The 21,341-nt window shown below is 35.7% G+C and overlaps 1 protein-coding gene across 1 annotated transcript in view; it reads left to right on the forward strand.

Annotated features, from left to right (window-relative positions):
• LOC150082216 (obg-like ATPase 1) overlaps nt 1-21,341 on the forward strand; it is a 333,082-nt gene that overhangs the window by 133,331 nt on the left and 178,410 nt on the right. The gene's annotated exons all lie outside the window — the stretch shown is intronic.

Consider the following 21,341-nt stretch of genomic DNA (forward strand, 5'->3'; position numbering starts at 1 on the left):
ATGAAGGATATTAATTATGTACATTGTATTCAGTATATACTTTAAGTTTTTGTTTCTGGACAGCCAGCATTTACCGTATTTCCCCATGTATAAGACGCACCTTAATTTTGGGGCCCGAAATTTGAAAAACAATATATTACATAAAGTTATTGAACTCAAGTTTTATTCATCATAAAATTCATACAACTCCTCATCACTGTCAAAACTCCCATCCATTAGCTTGTCCTCATCTGTGTCTGATGATGAATCACTGTCTTCATATATTGCCTCGTCCTCAGTTCCATCTATGGCATTTGAAATGCCACACTTCTTAAATGACTTGACAACGATCTCAATCTTGATATTATCCCAGGATCTTTTCACCCAGGTACAAACTTCTCCTATAGTTGGTTTCTTCATTCTTCCTGCTGGTGTCAAATTGTCCTCAGAAGACTTCATCCATTGGTTCCATACGTCTCTCATGGCAGCTTTGAAGGGTTTGTTAATGCTGACATCAAGTGGTTGGAGTTGGGATGTCAAGCCTCCAGGTATGATGGCAAGTTTTGTTTTTTGCTCTGCAGCAATCTTCTTTGTGTTTTTTGTTATGCGTGCCATGAACTGATCAAGCATCAATAGGGCAGGTTTGCATAAGAGTCCACCTCGTCTCCTGCTCCAAACTTTCTCAAACCAGATCTTCATCCCATCCTGATCCATCCAACCCTTGTTGTGAACATGGACAATCACTCCTCGAGGAATGTCTTCTTTTGGCATTGTTTTGCGTTTGAAAATCAGCATAGGAGGCAGCTTGGTTCCATTGGCACAACAAGCTAGAACAACTGTATAATGACTCTTTTCATGTCCACTTGTCTTCACAGTTACAGTTTTTACCCCCTTCTTATCAACAGTTCTGTTACTTGGGACATCAAATTTAAGGGGGACTTCGTTCATATTTGCAATCTGTCCCAACTCAAACTGATTTGTCTTCCGACATTGAATGACAAAACGATGAAATTCAAGGACCATTTGCTCGCTCATGGCTTTCAGGCATCTTTTGGGCAAGTCTGGTGCATGTACGCATGCTTAGTCCATTCCGTTTCATGAACCTAAAGCACCAATTGTGTCCTCCTTTGAAATCAGTAACTTCTTTTTCATCAGCAGTTCTTCTTGCCTCATGCTGAACCATCTTTGTGAACACAGGAATTCCAATTGCCCTTTGCTCTTCAATCCATATCTTCAATTCCCTCTCTAAATCAGGCCATTTTGCTGACTTGCGTCTCATGGCCTTCTTCTGCCGTGGCGTTTTCAGTAGGGTTTCTTCTTCCCGTAGCCAGTCTCGGATTGTTTTCTCAGTTGGAGGAGGACCAAACTTACGTTCGGCAGCACAATTTCCATTCACTTTTGCAAACTGGATCACTTTTAACTTGAATTCAGCACTGTACAACAATCTTTTCTGAACCATTTCTGGGCAGAACGTGGCAAAATGTAACCTAATATACGGGTAACAAGTGCGAAACAATGAGCGCAAAGTAAAAAAAATCTACAACCACTGTATAAGACGCACCCAGTTTTTAGCCCCCAAATTTTTCGAAAAAAGGTGCGTCTTATACATGGGGAAATACGGTATATTACTATTAGCCATAATGATAGCAAGGAACTCAACTTCCACCATAATTTGACTTTTGCTGTGCCAGCCAAAAAATAAAATTGAATAAAATGCACTGCCTGTGTGTTTCCTTCCTTGTGTAGGTACCTTATCCAGCTGAAATTTGTATATATATTCAAGCTGTTAGCATCAGCTATCTGTGGAGGTAAAGCATTCCAGCAATTAGCAGCTCACTGATTTAAAGGGAAACTTTCTACAAACCAGTCTAAACCTCTATCTCAAAAATTTGAATTTGAAATGTGAAAGTCTCACCTTCATTAATTATAAAATTCCCTCCCAAATCCTTATAGACCTCAGTCAGGTCCCCTGTAAGGTGCATGATTGCTAAACTGTGCAGTCTGCTTAAACAGTGCCTTTCTCAAATGGATGCCCTTTTTCTTGATCTCTCTAGGTTTGTCTCTTTGAAACCATTCTGTTCATGAATCACGACGCTTTTTTTTTTTTTAAGGAGTACTCTGCTTACTTGAGCACTATTTTAAGTATGGTATTACAGTTGTCTTGTACAGTGGGATGATCACATTCCTATCTCTATAGTAAGATGTATGATAAATCAACAATAAGACACCATGATGGATCCTCCTTACCCACCCATCTTCACTGCTCAGAGAATTTCATGTCATACTCTCCAAATCCCTTTTTTCTCTACTGTTTTAATTCAATCCCATGATCGGGTTTCCCCCCCCCCTTTCTAATAGTTTATAGGAATGTCCTCATTTTGCTCATAAAAATGGAATTGCCACTTTTCTGATGATCCAGTAGTAATGTCAGCACATTTTGTGTGATTTGGTCACTGTAAACAGGTAACTCTTTTAATTATGGTGGGGGGTTGAAAAGTTCATGACCTGAGCATGAAAGGGCAGTGGTACTTAAAAATTTTTGTGCTTAATCTTCAAATAGTAACCCACCAAGTTTCAATAACGTATTTTTTTACTTACATGTCCCGAAGTCAAAGTTGTGTTGGGGAAAGATTGACAAAATCAGTCACCATGCAACCATCTAATATTTAAGGGGGGAAAAAAGGGACTCATGCCAAAGACAATTCATGAGGATATGGTTACAACATTGGGGAGGATGTTCCTTCTTATTCCATGGTTAAGAAGTGTGCAGCAAAATTTAAATGAGAGAGGATGAGAGCCTGGAAGATGACCCGTGCTGTGGAGGACTTGAAATGTCCAACACTCCAGAAGTTGCTGACAATGTATGATCTGGTGATGAGTGATCAATAAGTGACAGTTCAGTACATTGTCGGTATTTTGGGCATCTCATCTGAATGTGTGTACCACATAATAGAGGTGCTCACTATGAAAGAAGTCTTGGGAGCATGATGGGTTCCAATATTGTTGATAGCAGATCAAAAACACACAAGAGTTATCAAGTCAAGTGAATATTTGCATAGTTTCAAGCAGATCTAGCAAATTTCCTTGAAAGGTTTGTGACCGTAGATGAGATGTGGTCCAGTCCATTACTTTCATACAGAGACAAAGCAGCAGTCCAAACCGTGGAAACAGCTCTTCTCCCCTCCAAAGGATGCAGTTCGATTCCTTCTGCTGGCAAGGTGATAGCTTCAGTTTTTTAGGGTGCTGCTAGTGGATTATGCTCAAAAAGACAAGACAGTCATGGGCATATTACATAGACCTTGTGATGTGTTTGCATGAAAATATCAAGGACAAATGTTGAAGGAAATTCAGGAGTCTTGTTTCAACAGGATAATGCACCTGCTTACAGATCTGGCACCATCCCCCATATTCACCAATCTAGGTCCATTGAACTTTCACCTGTTATCTAATTTGAAAAAATACCTGTCTGGGATCCATTTTCCCACTGACATCGACATTACTGAAGTCCAAGAGAAAAATTTCTTTGCAGCTGGGATCAATAGCTTCAGTGGAAAAAGTATATTGACTCCAGAGGGGACTACGTTGAAAAGTAAAATGTTACCAGACTCCTCAAATAAACCCTTCATACTGAGGCCAAAAACTTTTAAAATACTCCTCGTACTTTTAAAAATATTTTTGGAAATTTTTTGTATAAGGATTAGGACTTTTCTGTGAGTATCATTTCTCTAAATGTCAAAAAAAATGCTGTTGGTAGGGGGAATCCTGCCATTTTATAAGTGGAGAAAGGTATTTATTTTTAAATGAGTGTTCTTCAGCATTTAGTGCCCCACAGATTGTTCATTAAATTAACATTAATAGTGGAAAATGATGCAAGGAAACAAACTTATACAGCATTGCATATTAAATAGGAATAGATATTCGATTTGTGTTTTCAGTGCCATCATCACCAATGGCCTCAACTACCCATTTCTTTTGTTTCATTCAGAAACATTTCTGTATACTGAACAGACAGTTTCCAATTAGACAGATGAGCATGGGCTTGGCAAACCCAGGGTCCTGAGCTGGATATCATCATTCTTTTTCTTGGCAATTCCCTTCTACTTCTGACTCTTGTTCTTTCTCTCTCTCTCTCAGAAACATTTTTTTTTAGCTGGTGCAGCATAAGCTACAGGCTTCCTTGCACCATATGGCTAATAATAATAAAATATTATGGTTTCAAAGCTGAGAAAGACTAATTTGTTAATGAAGGACAATAGGAAAAATATTGCATTTTAGTAACATTAGTAAGCGCTTCTAAGTAAGTGAATTCAGTTCTCTCTATTTTTAAAAAAAGGTTATGTGTAATGATGCATATTATTTTGTGGTTCTGAAAACCTTAACCTTTATATACTTAGTGATCACTGAATTATAACCACCCCATTAAAAGTGGACTATGCTGCATGGCTTTCAGCATAAAGCCAAACAGTTTTGTATGCTAAAGCAGTGGTCATCTGCTCATGCAAGTCAAAGTGATAAAGTATCAGTTATGGGATATAGTAAAGACATCATAGAGTTTCAAAAGGGCATGATTGCAGAAACTTGTGTGTCGGGTGTTTCCATGTTGGTAACAGCATGTCTTTTCAGTTGCTCATGGCTCACTATGGATAAGGTGTACAAAGAATGGTGTCAAATGGGTCAAACCACTTCCTGCTGATTAGACTGGGGTTCGAGCCCGTCACCACCAAATACGGAGGATGCGGAAAGGTCAGGGAATGACCACCGCATATCCCGGAGCAATATGGCCTTAGTTGCTAATGCTCCTAAAAACCAAATAACGTAACAACCACTTCCTGCTGACAGAACTGTAAAGGATTACACAAGGTGTATATTCATCGTGAGGGTGCAGCACCTTGTACAGATTAATGACAGGTCACTGTGTGACAGTTGACATCGCAATACAATATAGGGAATGCAAGAACAATATGCCAAAAAAATGCACCGTACACTCGGGCATATGAGGTACCACAGCAGACGACATGAGACACCCTCTCCTCACTGCTGACCATCGTCGGCGGTGAATGCTATGGGGTCAACGACATGCTGGTTGGATACTTAAGGACTGGAAACAAGTGTGCTGATCAAATGAGTCCGAATACCTGGTGCAACATGAGTCCATGGACCCATTGTGCATGGTACCCACTATCCAGGCAGGTGGCAGTGGTTACTTAATATGGGGCATGTTTTGCTGCAAGAACTAGGATTCCTTGTGTATGGACAAATGTTTCACTGGCAAGGTCAGCTGGCAAATTTTAAGAGACCATGTACACCCTGCTATGTTGCATTTTTTCCCAGACAGAAATGGGATCTTCCAAAATGATAATGCACCATGTCATTGGGCCTGCACTGTGCACAAGTGGTTCAAGGAACACAGTGAAGCTATTGCCCATCTTGATTGGCCTCCAAATTCACCTGATCTCAACCCAATTCAACACCAGTGGGATGTTTTGGAATGGGAAGTAAGGTGTAGGGACATGCAGGTGTCATCTATTCCAACACTGGCAAAGCCTTACAGTCTGAATGCCTGCACATCCCTGTGGAAACCTTCAGACATCTAGTGGAGTAAATGCTTAGGTGAATAGTGGCTGTTATCCATGTGAACAGTGACCCAACATGATATTAGTTAGGTGGTCATAATTCGGTATAAATAAATTTGTATTATGCAATTTGTCTGAATTGTGTTGTTTATTATTAGTAAACCAGTTCATTCGGAAAGATAGCATAATGGGATATTTTATAAAAGTTTTTCGTTTTGTAAGATATTTGATATCAGATGAGACATATCAGTTTATTTTCTGCTTACACCAAACTTAGCAACAGTTGTAAAGCAGTTATTAATCAGTCCAAAATAGATTTCAAACATGGTAAGAGTAGAGAACTTGCTTGTTGTCCAAATGGTAGTTGAGTGTTCTGGTCTTTTGCCAAAGCTATTTTTTGCAGCTTTTTGTTCATCTCTATTGCCGCCTGTCAAAACCAGAAGGTTCTACTGCCACTTCAAGCAAAGGTAAAGCTGATCTGCTAGATCATACATTTCTTCTAACTTGTCTATTGATCATCTTGGTACCATTCCCAGGACTGTACACTCCATTCAGTGCCTCCTGTGGTCTTCTGTCAAAAGGATGTCAGAAGAAATTTGAACAGTCTTGATGACAACAAAGCTCCAGGTCCTGATGGTATTTCTCCACTTGTTCTTAAAACAATGTGCTTCTATTTTCTGAGCATACTCCTGTTCTGTGTCACCCTTTTTCACTTTCTTAAAAAAGTCTCCACTCTCTGTCTCATAGATGTTTTGTTTCTGCTGCATGCCTTTTCTATAGATACTTCCATGTGCACTGCTCTCTGAATTGGCTTCTATAATTCCTGTTCTCTCTTCCAAAGCAGTTAGAACACGTGCCACAACCAGTCAGCCTCCTTTTTCTGTCCAACTTCAAACTCATAGAACTAACATTTTTTCCTCATTTATTCCTTCAACTTTATTTTTTGGAACAACCTCCCTCTTACATATTTCCTGAAAATTACAATATACAGAAATTCAAGTCGAATGTCAACAAGTATCTTCTTTTATCTTTTCAACCTTCAACCCATGCACAGGACTAAGTATGTAGGTTCTAATACCTCTCATGCTTGGAGTTTCCATAAAAAATGAATGAATTAATTAATCCCCTCCATTAACTGTTTTTGCATATATTGATTCTAATTTTATGTAAATATAAAATGACAGTTTGTTCATTCAGCAGTTTATAAGGAAAATATCTGTACAGAAAAGAAAACAGTGTGACACATTACTGCCATTTCAACAAAAACAAAATTGCAGAGGTGTAGGAGTTCACATATTGTGGACTGAGGGTATATTTATTTTAAAAATACAAATACTGTGATCTCTATTGTTTTTTTTTTTTTCCTTTATAGCAAACCAACATTCAACTATCCACTAACTTATAAGAAAAAAAAAAAAAAAAACAATAAATGATGCTGCCAAAGCAAAAAAGTAAATAACATTTTTAAAAAAATAGGCCCACCCAGATAATAAAATGCATGGCGGAACAATGTTCCATTGTATTTATTATTATTTTTGTTTATATTTTATGAATTTAAAAAACAAAACAGTTAGCTTTGCATTCTATATGCTTCAAGAAAAAAAAGTAGTGGTAGTTAACTGTGTTGCTAGTGTATTGGCTGCTAAAAAAAAACAGCCACAACGAACTCTTCTAGTTACCTTGAAATTGTGTTGGAGTATAAACGAATTATTTTATGTTATCAAAATTGTGTTTAAAACCAATTCATTTTCGTATGATACATGGTATGTAAATTTATTTTGTTTTGTAAAATAAAGGGTATAGATCCCACCCCCAGCAACGAAATTTGATATTTGTCTGGCTACGTTTCTGGATTTTGTTTTAGAAACCTAACAGGTCAGAAAGAATAAATGAATTAGTAATCGGGATCGATGTCTGATTGAGGTCGCGATTCTGTGGATGCCCTCAGAAGACGGTATTCAGTAACGCAGATATTTAGGACAATCAGCAATAACAAAAAAGAATAGAATAGAAATTCAAAATTGTATGTTTTAAAATCTATATTCGTTCAAAGACCACGGACGTTGAAATTTTCGCCACATTTTTTTGTTTAATTTTAATTGAAATTTTCTTCATATTGCACCCTTTAGGGACCATATTATCAATGTTGTAATTAGAAAACACGAATTCAATAAATTTATGTCAAATAAACACAACACAAAAAATCACATCAACTAAGTATGATACTCGTTAGGTGGTACACGGCGAAAATAAATCACTAAAATTCAAGACACGAAATTTTCAAAATAATTAAATGGGCAATGTTTCTGGCCTCACAAATTGTAACTAAAGGCCACTATTTCAAGTGTTGGCATTTTCGTTTTATGATTTTCAGGTTCCCTTTATTTTCACACAAAGCATCTCTCCATAGTACGTATTTCACACAAACTGTCTACTTGCGACTAATTCTTTCGCAAACAAGACAACTGGGTCTCAAGCCGTGAATAGGTTCGCCTGAATTGGTTCCTGATGGATGCTATTGTAATTAGAGAGTGCCCCGCGGCTTTCAGGGGAAGAGCTAAACAATGTGTAGGCAGAGAGAGGAGTCTACTGCAGCAACTATTTCAATCGGCGGTAGTTTCGCTTTATTGGTTTCACATTCCCTTTATTTTATTTATTTTTTGTTTTATTTTTTTATTTTATTTTATTTTTTATTTTTTTTTTTTTTGTTTTTTTTTTCACAGCAAGAGTCTACTCGTGGCTAATTCTACCTTTGTATACCGCAAACAAGACGGTTTGGTCGCAGCCTATAAAGAATACATTTTACAATCATTTTATTACATATGTACCTGTACTGTATATTGCAATAAGATACACGTAGAAGGCTCGAATGAGCTATCGTAATATTTTAAATGAAGTGATTGATACATATGCAAAGAAGAAGAAGATTATTATAATACTTGCATGTTTGATTATAATTTGTATGATTTTTTTGCGAATTTTAATCGGTGATTTTCGTATTATTAAACTGTGATTATTGTCAGTAATGTGGTTTTTGTAAACTGGCTATTAGTATTTAGACGTTAAATAATAAATATTTCCTTTTGTTTTCCCATATTCTCTTATGATAACATTCATAAATATATCAGATTTGTTTGTAACATACACTATACTACACGTACCCCCGAAGTTTACATTCTTCCCCCCCCCTCCCGGTGCAAACACTGGATTCGACACTGAACGTAAAACACAGTGGCGAAACTGTTATACTGCTGGGCTCACCTCTGTTTGGTGTGGTGGGGGGCGGGGGGAGCTTCCCCATTCTAGTAGTTCTTAAAGGACACGAAGATTTTCTTCACTCGTTCGAGATTTCCGGGGGAGATTTCCAGAATTCGTAGTTTGCCACTGAACACACACGATGTGAATTTTTTAATGTATTTAATGCAGAAATAATGAGGTCAACTAAGAAATAAAGAGATTAAGAATGCAATTTTATTAATAGCACTGAAAAAAAAAAAAAAAACATGTTGATGATACTATGTTATATTCTGCAATTAATACACCCCTGCTTACGCCCTCCGTTCTCTTTTCTTTATTATATCAAGTTTAGTCTGTGCGGTAGCACAGTAGTATCGTCATCGTCCTCCCCACACCAGGTGGAAAAGGCCAGGTTCGAATCCCGTCGATGACGCGAGGAACTTTCATAGGCTTTTTACACTCCGTGGCCGAGTTACTGGGTCTCAGGCGTAGATAGCAAGGTTTTTCGTCCAGCAAAACAGGCAAATCGAGCAAAGAACACATGCAATTTATAGAACAATACACAAGGGTAGTCGAATTAACATTCCGGGTGACCCTGATGTAATAGTTTGGATTATATAATAATAAATAAATTTTCTGTTTATACTCCGGGACGACCAAACGGTCAGAGGAGTTCACAAGATAGACTGAATACAAGAAACAGCACCATATTCAGCAGTCACGGGCTTGAACCCCGGTCACTCAAGGCACATGTACTTATGCACCCGCGCGCCTGACCACTAGGCTACGGCGGCCTTTCGCTAAGCTTTATAATGTTCTTCTTCTCTGTATGAGGTTTATTAACTAGCAGCCATAGTGAGGGGATTTTAATTTAAAATAAATGTAAAACAGCGATATAATCCGTGATATCAGTACAGAATTCACTTCGAAAATGGCGAGCGTAAACAAATACATTAATCACGTGACTCGCCGTTTCCTTTATTTTTTTTTATTTATTTATTTTTTTTTTTTTTTTTTTTTTCGGCACTGCAGGACATCTGCGCCGTATGTAAACATCCAATCTCAGTGTGGCATTTGGGTTGCCGTTATTTGGACAGTCTACTGTCAACTGTAAAAGACTTAGCCGTAGAGTAGTGGAGACTTCTCCATAGCCCACTAGAATATTGGTCTTCAAACTTTTTGGGTCGTGCACCCCGGAATATAAAATTAAATGTATATAAGTTTAATATATTTTTTTAAATTTATATGGAATCATTTACATGGAAGGCATTACATCTAAAATCACGTTTATAAAATCGCATATAATTTTAAAAGATCACAATTAAAAAATACAAAATAAAATTGAATTGAATTTCAAGCACAAAACGATATGAAATCATTAATGTAACAAGTGTAGTAAATGTAATGTAATACTATTTGTTTTATTTATAAATAATTTACAGGTATGCATTATATCTAGAATCACATATAAAAAAAATCACAATCTAAGATGCAAAAATACAAAACGAAATTGAAATTAAAGTGCAAGTTGGTATAAATCAAATCAACAGCATTTTTTAGTAGGAACAGTGTGCTTGAATATTTTTCATTATTGCTGTGTATCTTGGTTTCATATTTTGGGACACAGCTATCCGAAGGTAAAAAAAAAAACCGAAGATCTGGTTCCAACTTAAGTTTATTTCTAAACTTAAGGTTAATGGTCATTGCAGAGAAAGGCACCTCACATAGGTACGTTGATCCAAATGGAAGGATTGGATCGCTCGCTCTGCTTACCAAATTACCCGGCGCCTCCGTGGGCAGGAGCGGCAGTGCGTAGCACACGCTTCTTGATTAGACCGGGGTTCGAGCCCGTGACCACCAAATACGGAGGATGCGAAAAGGTCAGGGAATGACCACCGCATATTCTCGGAGCAATATGGCCTTAGTTGCTAATGCTCCTAAAAACCAAATTACCCAATGGATCATCTACGCACCTCACTTTGGAGACCACTGCACTAGAATACTGGCCGTGCACTGTTACTGTATATCCTTTTGCATTATAAACTTCGAATTAAATAATGCAGAATCAAATTATATGAAATCTGAGCTAAATAGATAAGTCTTGATGTCCAAATCTTAATTTAATTTCATCAATATATTTTAAATTATGAGCTGTAAAGAAGAAATTACGAGCTATATTTTTATGAATATCTTCTGATATGTTGTATTTTTATTTTTAAAGTGATATAATAAAATGACACACAGGACGTGAGTAAACACATAATGGGACATTTATTAAGTGGTACGTGCGAAATATGACCAGCGTTAAGTCCCCGGGTGGCGGGGAAGGATATTATACTATCCTTATTTCCAACATGTCGATTGTGGCTGTACTTTATTAACCGCAGCAAGATATATTTCTGTACCTGATCTGTCATAAACTTACATATTACACAAACCTAACACTTTTTTTTTTCTTTTTCTTTTTCTTTTCCAGGATTGTTTAAATATAATAAAGTCAGTGATATTAGGTGGATTTGAAAAAATGTCTACGGGCCACCAAAGTCTATAATAATAAATGTACCTGATCTGTTAAGATGAGGAAGGTACAAGTTCCGAAGATAATGAGTAAACTCATTTTTAATTTCATATTTTTGCAACCACGAGAGAGAGATTGCAAAGGGGGGGGGGGAATATACCAAAACAAGCGACAAATTCGGACGCTCTTTAGCCTATTTTGCTTATGTTCTGCCCTCCAGCTTGTAAATAAATAAACAAAGATGCCGTTCTCTTGACTTGACAAGTAGTTCAGTTTTGATAAAGATCCAGTGGGGTCGGATGGGCTGTCTAGCCCAGAGGAAGAGGGAAAGCACGCGATGTTATCTGGCCTCCGTTTCAGCTCTTCAGCTGCTTGGATGCCTGGGTTGATGGTAAATAATTGCCACGTAATTTCACCCGAAGATAATTATTGCGAGATCCAAATAATGGCTTTTCTCGGAGCGGCCTCATAATTTTCACACATACCCCTGTGTACAGTGTCAGCCAAGAAGCGCTGACGGGAATTTGATCGTAGTCCCGATAAACGTAGCAGCGGTTACTGACTCTCCCTTATTGCCGTCTGTTATCAGTATACCGTATCATAAGTTCAAGTTTGGCTATCTTAAGTTCATTTTTGATTAAACAGAGGGTGTACTATGTTAGATAGTCCGTTTTCATTAAACTTTGATGGTCACAGTAGCTTTTAAGCTTTATGTTTACAAAGAAGAAAAAAGAAATAATAAATTGTTCTTCATATGTTGAGAACATCCTTCGTTTATCCGTCTTCAGGATTTGGAAAAATTCAAGAATGAGTAAAGTGTATGCAATGTGTATGGCTTGCTGAAAATGGGAGAGGAATTTGTAAAAATAAATAAATGAAGTTTTGTAATTGCATTTTCTTTCTTGTGATCTTATGAAAACATAGACCAAAACGTTTTGCGTATATAAAGAGAAGCGTGGTGGAAATCGCTGTCATTTCTGAGTAATTACGATATTATTTTCATCTTGACATTTTATTGTAAGTACAGCTTTGGATGGTTAGAGGTATTTTGTCTAATCCCATCTTCGGAATACCAAAGAACGACTTCAAGTTTTCTATAGTTCATTTTTAGGAAGGCGCATTCATATTTGTGTAAAGCGTCTGTTGGCTATTATGCACGTCCGTCCGCATCTAACAACTTGACTCACGGTGGATGGATTATCGTTAAATATTATAGCGCTCTTTTAAAAAGATTTGACCTATTTTAATCAGACCGATTTGGGTTTTAAAAAGCCCAAATTGTATACATTAAAATTTAGAAATTAATGAAATTTAAAAAATGGCAAATAAACAGATATAAAGAATATTACGGCAATAAAAAAAATAATAATAACCACGATTTTTAACGAATTTAAAAAAATTTATTATTTAATCTTTGACAACAATTTCCTTATTTAATTTTTGACAACAACCCTGATATTGGGCAAAATAATAAAAAACAAAAAAATTTTTTTTTAAGCATTTAGCTGTATCTAAATGTTTTTAAAATAAAAATATAAATGAATTCATTTCACTCCATGGAAATCCCCATGAAGCTGTACACATTCAACAATCTCGCTAATAAACCATTAATAATTTGGGTTTCTGGCACACTTCTGATAGGACCAGTTCATTTAAGACAGGTGTAATTTGATCCTTCTACTCTTGAAGTATACCTATCCCAAACGCCACATCATTTCAAATAAGATTTGCTATTATTAACCATATTTTTTAATCCTTTCAGCAGCGTCTCTTAAATGCATGTGGGCTTTGTGTGGTCAATTTGCATAGTGGTAGGCTCTGAGGGGTGAAATTTTGTACATAAATGCTTTTAAATATAGTCAATTCTCAATTATCTAGAGTGGTTGGGAAATTTTTTTTACCCAGATAATCTACGAGATTAAAGAAAAACTCATAAATATGGCAAAAATGTAAATTTTTTCTTGCATACATACTATATATTTATATACAGGCAACCCCCCCCCCCCCGTATATAACACGGTACTTCTACAACACAGTTTCGCTCTAATGCAATTGATAAATTGCGGAAATTCTCGCACAACACGGTACTTATGTAACACAGTTAGAAATTTCGGTAAATCTCGCATAACAGGATATTTTTGACCTTTTGTGCAGGAAAAATCCTGCTATTATGGTGGATGTAATTTTTCAACATTTTCACTCTTTTTAAATCCCTGCTGTTGACTCGTTAGTCAAAAAAAATTATTGAGAAATACCTGCATTTTATTTTGTTGTGAAAAGTTTTATTACTATTGGATAGCACACCAGGCCATCCAAAAGATTTAAGTCATCTAAACATTGAAGTTATGTTCCTAACACCACAGTTGTACTAGGTTAATACAACTTCTTTTTTTATTCAGCCATTAGATCAAGGGGCGAAGATAAAGAAAGCCTGCACAAGAACGACGAGAAACGTCGGATAACATACGCAGAAAATTAGTTTCCCGATACGGCACTCTATCTCTGCTCACTCAGTAAACAGACTTTAGGTGTTATCGGTCTGGAGCAAAGTCGAGAACGATATATTGATTGACAGGTAGGCGTGGCAAACGGTGTGCTGATTGGTGTGCGAACACAACACACGTTAACATCAGTTTAGTATCACTTTAGCAGCACTAATGGTAACTTGTCCTAATTGCACATGCCCTAATCTTTTTTCACCATTACAGTATTTCTTAATGGTGCAGAAAGGTCGGTTACCTTGACTTGAATCCCATGGGAGCTTTAACCCCTCCCGAAGTGGAGGGAGTAACCTAACCTTTTTTCTTTAGAATCAGTCATATTTAGAAATACATTCATAAAAAAATAAATTTTTTTATGACTGTATTTTTATTTTCTTGTTCAATAATATGCCCTAATGGTGAAAAAAGGTCAGGCTACCTCCAGTTGAATCCCATGGGAGCTTGAACCCCTCCTGAAATGGAGGGGCTAATTTTCTTTAGAATCATGGGTGGACTAGCACATAAATTGTCTTTTAACAAAATATTAATTTTTTATTACTGTACTTTTATTTTTAAAGACACTCGTACATATACACATATATCATAACGTCAATCAGCACCTTAAAAGATTCATCGCTACTGTTACCTGTTAACCGTTCATTACAAAACTATTATGCACCGTGCTTTACTGGTAAATACATATCATAATGCCAACCAGTGACTACGCAGTAGCTTGTCGTCTGTCGTGCCCACCACCAATCATTTCGTCGTTTGCCATGCCTACCTGTCAATCAATATATCCTTCTCGATTTCTGCTCCAGACCAATAACACCTACTGTCTGTTTACCGAGTGAGCAGCGCTAGAGTGCCATATCAGGAAAACTAATTTTCCGTGTAAGTTATCTGACATTTCTCATCGTTCTCGTGCAGGCTTTCTTACCTTAGCCGATCAAGGCATTATATCCATCTTTAAAACTAATTACATCAGAAAATCATTACAATGGATTTTGGAAAAAATTTATTCCAAATCTGTTGAAGTAATGGAGGCATGGAAACATTTCTCGATTGTGGACTGTATCAGAATCATAGCTTTATTGCTGAAAGAAGTAAAACTGTCAAGAGGTGTGTGTTGGAAAAATGTATGGCCAGAGTTAGTTCATTCAGGAAATATGGTCGAACCGGCAGAAAACGGAATCAGTGCGATAGTAGAACTTGCTACATCGGTAGGAGGGGAAGGTTTTGATAATATGATTACTGAAGCCCTCGTGGGTAGCATAGTTGATAGAATCATCCTCCTGCCCACATCGAGTGGAAAAGACTTAAGTCCAAATCCCGTCGATGCCAGGAGGAATTTTTATGTGTCTTTTTCACAGCATGGCTGAGTTAGTCGGGCTCGGACAAGAGTAGCATGGTTTTTTCTCCCAGAAACTCAGGTTTTTCATTCAGAAAAACAGAAAATCGACCTCAGGACACGTGCAATTTATAGACAATATACACAGAGTAACATGGCCTTAGTAGCCGATGCTCCCAAAAAAATAAATAAAGATGCGATTACTGAAGACGTTCAAGAATTACTGGCAGAAAAAGAGGCTGGCGAAGCGGATTTGGTGGAAATGATATTGGAGGTAAAACTAAATCAATTCAGAGGATGATAGTGCAGATGAACATTCTAAACTTCCAAATTTTACACTAAAAAGGGTATGGGAAGGCATAAAGTTAGCCGAGCAATTAGAATCTCATTTTTTGAATGCAGATTCTTGAATGAAAGAAGCCCCAAGTTCAAAAATGCTTAGTTCCATATGATGAAATTTATAAAGATTTATCAAGCAAAAACAAACAAACCCAGATTATTGATTTTTTTAAAAAGAGCAGAAGATACACGAAATCTAGAATGGTGTATAGCTTTGTTAATGAAATAGTGTATTTTTGTTAGCTTTTGGAACGCAATCCCCCTTTTTGTACTTTTTCTTAATCCTGTATAACACGGTTTTGCACAATGAAACATTTTATAGGAACTTAACTACCATGTTATATGAGGGTTAACTGTATTAAAATGACTTAAGATTTGACTTAAAATTTAATATGTGAAAATTATTTTTTGATAATGATAATGAAATTTCTTTTCCCCTTGGTTTTCCTTCCTGTAATTGGTAGTATGCAATTTTTGAAGCGTCACTCTGTCATCAAGAGCATGTAGTCCTTGTTCCATGTTGTTGAGTAGCAACTCATTAAAGTTGACACTTTCATTGATGAGCAGAAGTTTTTGTTTAATAAAAAAAAAAAAAAAAAATTCTTTTCCATTTCAATATAATGGATGCAAATAAAAAAATAAAAATAAAAACTTGAAGAAGAATGGTAACCTACAGCAGTAAAACTGAAGGATTACTGAAGGCTGCAGTGAGCTAGTAGCCAGAAAGCAAAATTCAGGATGTGGTTTTTTGAAAAAAATCGAGTATTATGTCTGCACAAACATTACAGCCTGTAATGTAATGAGTTCCAAATATTTCTTTTTGGTATGACTTTACTATCTTAGACCTGTAGACACTCTGTATTCTTTTTCATTTGCCCAGCATTAGAGTAAAATTATTATCAAAAATCAAATCAGACTTTTTAATGTAAAAAAAAAAAAAAATGTTTAAAATATTTTTTAAAAATCCATAAAAAATAAATATTTTTTTTTTTTGAAGTAATAATATCTTCTATATCCATTTATATATCACTAAATTCAATTTCAGTATCATGCCCATAAAAACAAAAATTAATCAATCAATCAGTCAATCAATTTCAGCTTTGATAAAGCTAAAATTAGAAGAAAAAAGTGATTGATAGTTTAATATTCTTCTCCTATTTTCAAATCTATTTTCATGCTGGCGTCTATTAAAATTGTCTCTGCTATTAGTTAGAAACACAGATAAGAGATGGCAGCATGTTCTGGAAAAATTTCAAGTTAGTCCTACACAAATAGACACTTAAAATGTACTTTCTGCTACCTTAAAAAATATAGTACTTGAGAAACATGTACTCATGAAAAGGTTAATACAGCATAAATGTTTTATAACATCATTCTGCACCTTTTTATTTCTCAAGGGCTCACATCTGGTGAGTATGGACTTGGCACACTCAGGCACCTGAGCTAGATATCATCATTCTTCTCTTTCTTGGTGATTCCCTTCTACTTCTGACAGGAATATTTATTTATTTTATTTTATTTATTTATTATTTTTTTTTGGCCTGGTGCAGCAAAAGCCTCAGGCTTCCTTGCACGATATAGCTAATAATAAAATAATAATCTCCAGTGAGATGACCACATTTAGGGAGCATACTCAGACCAAGAATAATGTAAATTTTATATGTACATAGAAAAATTGGCACACTTAAAATCATACCGAGATCTTTTGAGGTCCATGCATAGTATTCTGAAAGAAGAGTTAATTATTTTGAATATACACCCTTCAAATAAAGCTAAATTTGTAACTATCCCCTATAATAGCCAACAAATCAACCAAGTGTCAGTCTTCAGCCCATAGATTATTTATTATTATTTATTATACTTTTATTAACCATTAATACCTATTATTTATTATAATTAAAAATAGCAAGAGCTTAAAATGGTGAAAGTTAAGATGGAAAATATGTACTTTAGTCAAAGCTTAAATAAAACCGGCACTCACTTCATGATCCATTTAGTTGCATGAATTATATAAAAAAATGGGGGGGGGGTATGAGAAGGTCTCAGATTAAAAACTAAAATCTTGGGTTAAAAATTAAAATTAAGCTCAGAGGAGGAAGATGTGCACCGCATCATCCTCTAGTTGTTCGATTTTAAAATGTAAAACTGTAAAGTTATGTTTAAATGAGAATAAGGCTAATAGCCATGAACGATGTACTTTCGTTAAAAACATCTTCGGTTGGCACTAAGGAAATGAAGGATAGAGAATCGGTGTGAACTTTATGAAATGTTTTGAAATGTACCCAAAATGTTTTGCTGAACACTTTGTATTTTCATGTGCGCGTGAGATTCCAAATTGGGGAAAGGGAAGCCGGAAGGTTGGTGTTTAGCCGGCACCATTCTATTATGAGAGTTTCATATTTGAAGGAGCTTGAATTTAATTTAATAATGGTAATTGCAGCATCAATTGAGGGGTTATGGTTGTGAGAGTTCGGTGTTTTCTTGACGTGGTAGTATGCGCGTGTGTTTGCAGTAGTGGGTGATCCAGATTTGTTGGTAGTGCTCCCGATGTAACACGTGTTGCAATCTGACTGGCAGTTGACTAGATAAACTATATTATTAATATCCCCCGTTTCGTATATGTGGGTTTCTTTGTATAAGAGAGTTCCTAATTTGTTATAAGTGGAGAAAATTAAGGAAATATCTGTGTTAGCGAAGACTTGATGTAAATGTCTGGCGATTTGACAATGGTAAGGGAGAACAACACAAGTATTTGAAATGTTAGGCTTTTTTATAACAGGACTCTTAGGGTTATGAATTTTATCCTGGACTGCTAGAATTGTTTGTTGAATTAATTTGACTGGATATTTCCTAGCTATAAACTTTTCCGCAAGGTATTTTAACTCAAAAGCCAAATCATCTTGCGAATGGCAATATTTTAAGGCATTAAAAACTTTATTATAAAGAATGGATTTTTTTTTTTTTTTTTAATTTAAACAATTAGAAACAATTAATTTCCTGAACTTAACCATATATATAATGGGCAATAGACTAGGTACAAAAATCTACAGGAAAAAAACAAACACAAATGCCTACATTTTCATTCGCATCACCCCCTTTGTATAAAAAATTCGTTCTTTATAATCAAGTCATTAATACCTTAAAATATTGCTTAAAATATTCACAAGATGATTTGGCTTTTGAGTTAAAATACCTCACGAAAAAGTTTACAGCTAGGAAATATCCAGTCAACTTAATTCAACAAACTATTCTAGCAGTACAGGATAAAATTCATAACCCTAACAATTCTGTTATAAAAAAGGTTAACATTTCAAATACTTGTGTTGTCCTCTCTTATCATAGTCAAATCACCAGACGTTTATGTCAAGTCTTCGCTAACACAGATATTTCCTTAATTTTCTCCACTTATAACAAATTAGGAACTCCCTTTAACAAATACAAAGAAACCCACGTATATGGAACGGGAGATATTAATAATATAGTTTATCTAGTCAATTGTCAGTCAGATTGCAACGTGTGTTACATCGGGAGCACAACCCACAAATTTGGATCATCCACTACCGCAAATACATGTGCATACTACCACGTTAATAGTTTCCAAACACGTCAAGGAAACACCGAGCTCTCTCAACATTTGCATACTCACAACCATAACTCCACAATTGATGCTGCAATTACCATTATTAAATTAAATTCAGGCTACAAGCTCCTTCAATACAAAACTCTCATAATAGAATGGTGCCGGCTTAACACCAAACTTCGGCCTCCCTTTCCCCAATTTGGAATCTCACGCACATTAAAATACCACGTGTTCAGCAAAACATTTTGGGTACTTAAAGTTCACGCCAATTCTCTATCCTTTTTTTCCTTAGTGCCAACTGAAGATGTTTTTAACAAAAGTCCATCGTTCGCGACTATTGGCTTTATTCTCATTTAAATGTAACTTTACAGTTTTATGTTTTAAAACTGACAACTGGAGGATGACACGGTGCACTTCTTCCTCCTCTGAGCTTAATTTTAATTTTTAACCCAATATTTTTAACTTATGATTTTAGTTTTTAATCTGAGACCTTCTCATATCCCCTTTTTTATATATATATAATTCATGCAACTAAACGGATCATGACGTGAGTGCCAGTTTTATTTAAGCTTTGACTAAAGTACATATTTTCTACCTATTATTTATTAATACTTTCTCGTGAAACTTAGTAAAAAGCCTTTGTGAGATCCAGAAAACATCTCCATGCAGTTTCCCATTCACAAATGTATTGTATGCTCTGTGAAAAATATCTATAGTGGTGGATCTTCATTTAACAAAACAATGCATATACTGAGGTAGATTATTTTTTGAAAGGCTGTTTCATCACTAGTTTCAAGTTTCACTAGCTTTAGTTATTTTAGCTAAAGAACTAATTTAAAAAATTAGGCCTGTAGTTATTAATGATGGCTGGATTGGCTTTCTCAAATACCACATATTGCAGTGCATAAGTAAACTTCTTTTGTTTTCCTTAAATTCATGATTAAGCATATATTCACCATGTAAGTCCACCACCTTTTTTATAGTCATCTCTTGCATTTCATGAAGTTTATTGCAGTAAAATCTGCATTAAGAACCACTGTCTACTTTATAATTCAATTATTTCTTCTCTAATTAGGAGACTTTAGTTATGTAAACTGAGCTATTCCTTGTTGTTCATTTAATATTATAGAGCAAATTGATTTCTCTCTAAATAATGCCTTAATACGGAAGCATGTTCTCGCTATAAGAAACATTATCTTTGGCTGTTTACTTTTCAAGAATTGGAAAAATTAAACCTATTTGCTTAACTCCTAATGAATTCCATAATCTTTTTGTCTTATCAAAAAGAATAAATTCTTGGTTTTTAAAAGTTGAGCATCAACGTACAGGGTGTATCAGCAGTCTAGACCATTGGAAATATATGTGGCATTTTTTTTAAAGTTACAGAAGCACATTTCAATTTGCTTACATGTCCCAAGAATTGAAATAACTGGATGGCTTTTGACTTTTTATTATAAGTATGCCTGTAAGTATCCCATCCGGGCCTCTAGACTAGTCCTTACTGGATTCTAACAGCAGTTCACCACTTATCTGGTAATTTTAAAACCTGTCAGAAAATTCTCACAATGGTGCAGAAGATCACTATTCTTTTTGGTAGTATTACTTTTCTTATACCAAGATTCAAAGTAGTGAGCAGAGTACCCTGCTTCAGAATAGTATTAATCATATAGCATAAAGCCACAGGCTTTTGGTGAACTAGCCAAAAATATAATAAAATAACTAAATAAAAATAATAAATATAAAAAGAAAATAACCCTCACATAGATAACTGTCTAGCTGCTATGAATTTCCCCACTGTTAGTTTCTGCTACTCGTGGAGCTAACTTATTCTAGTAATTAACAGCTCACTGGCTAAAAGAAAACTTCCTACAATCCAGTCTTTCCTAATAATTAGAATTTATGTCCCCTGGGTCTGGAACCATAACAATGAAAATCCCACTTTCATTGATTTTAATATTCCCTCTCAGAGCCTTATAGACCTCAGTAAGTCATGTGGATGCCCTTTTGCTGATCTTTTGATCTCTTTCAAGAAGCTTGATATCTTATTTTGAGGTCAGCTCCATACTTAGACACTATTCCAAGTCTTACAATTGCTCTTTACAGTGGAATTATGACTTCCCTATCTCTATAAACAATTGTTTGATAAATCATTGATAGGACACTGTGGATCTCCTTGCCACCTCTCTGCCTGTTTGAAAAACTTCATCTCTTCCTTTATTGTATTATAAACTCCCAGATCCCTTTCTGCTACTGTTTTTAATTCAACCATATCAGCTGTATAAAT

This window comes from Mastigoproctus giganteus, chromosome 8, assembly GCF_048544385.1.
Source record: "Mastigoproctus giganteus isolate SK-2022 chromosome 8, ASM4854438v1, whole genome shotgun sequence".
In the NCBI taxonomy this organism is placed as follows: Eukaryota; Metazoa; Arthropoda; class Arachnida; order Uropygi; family Thelyphonidae; genus Mastigoproctus; species Mastigoproctus giganteus.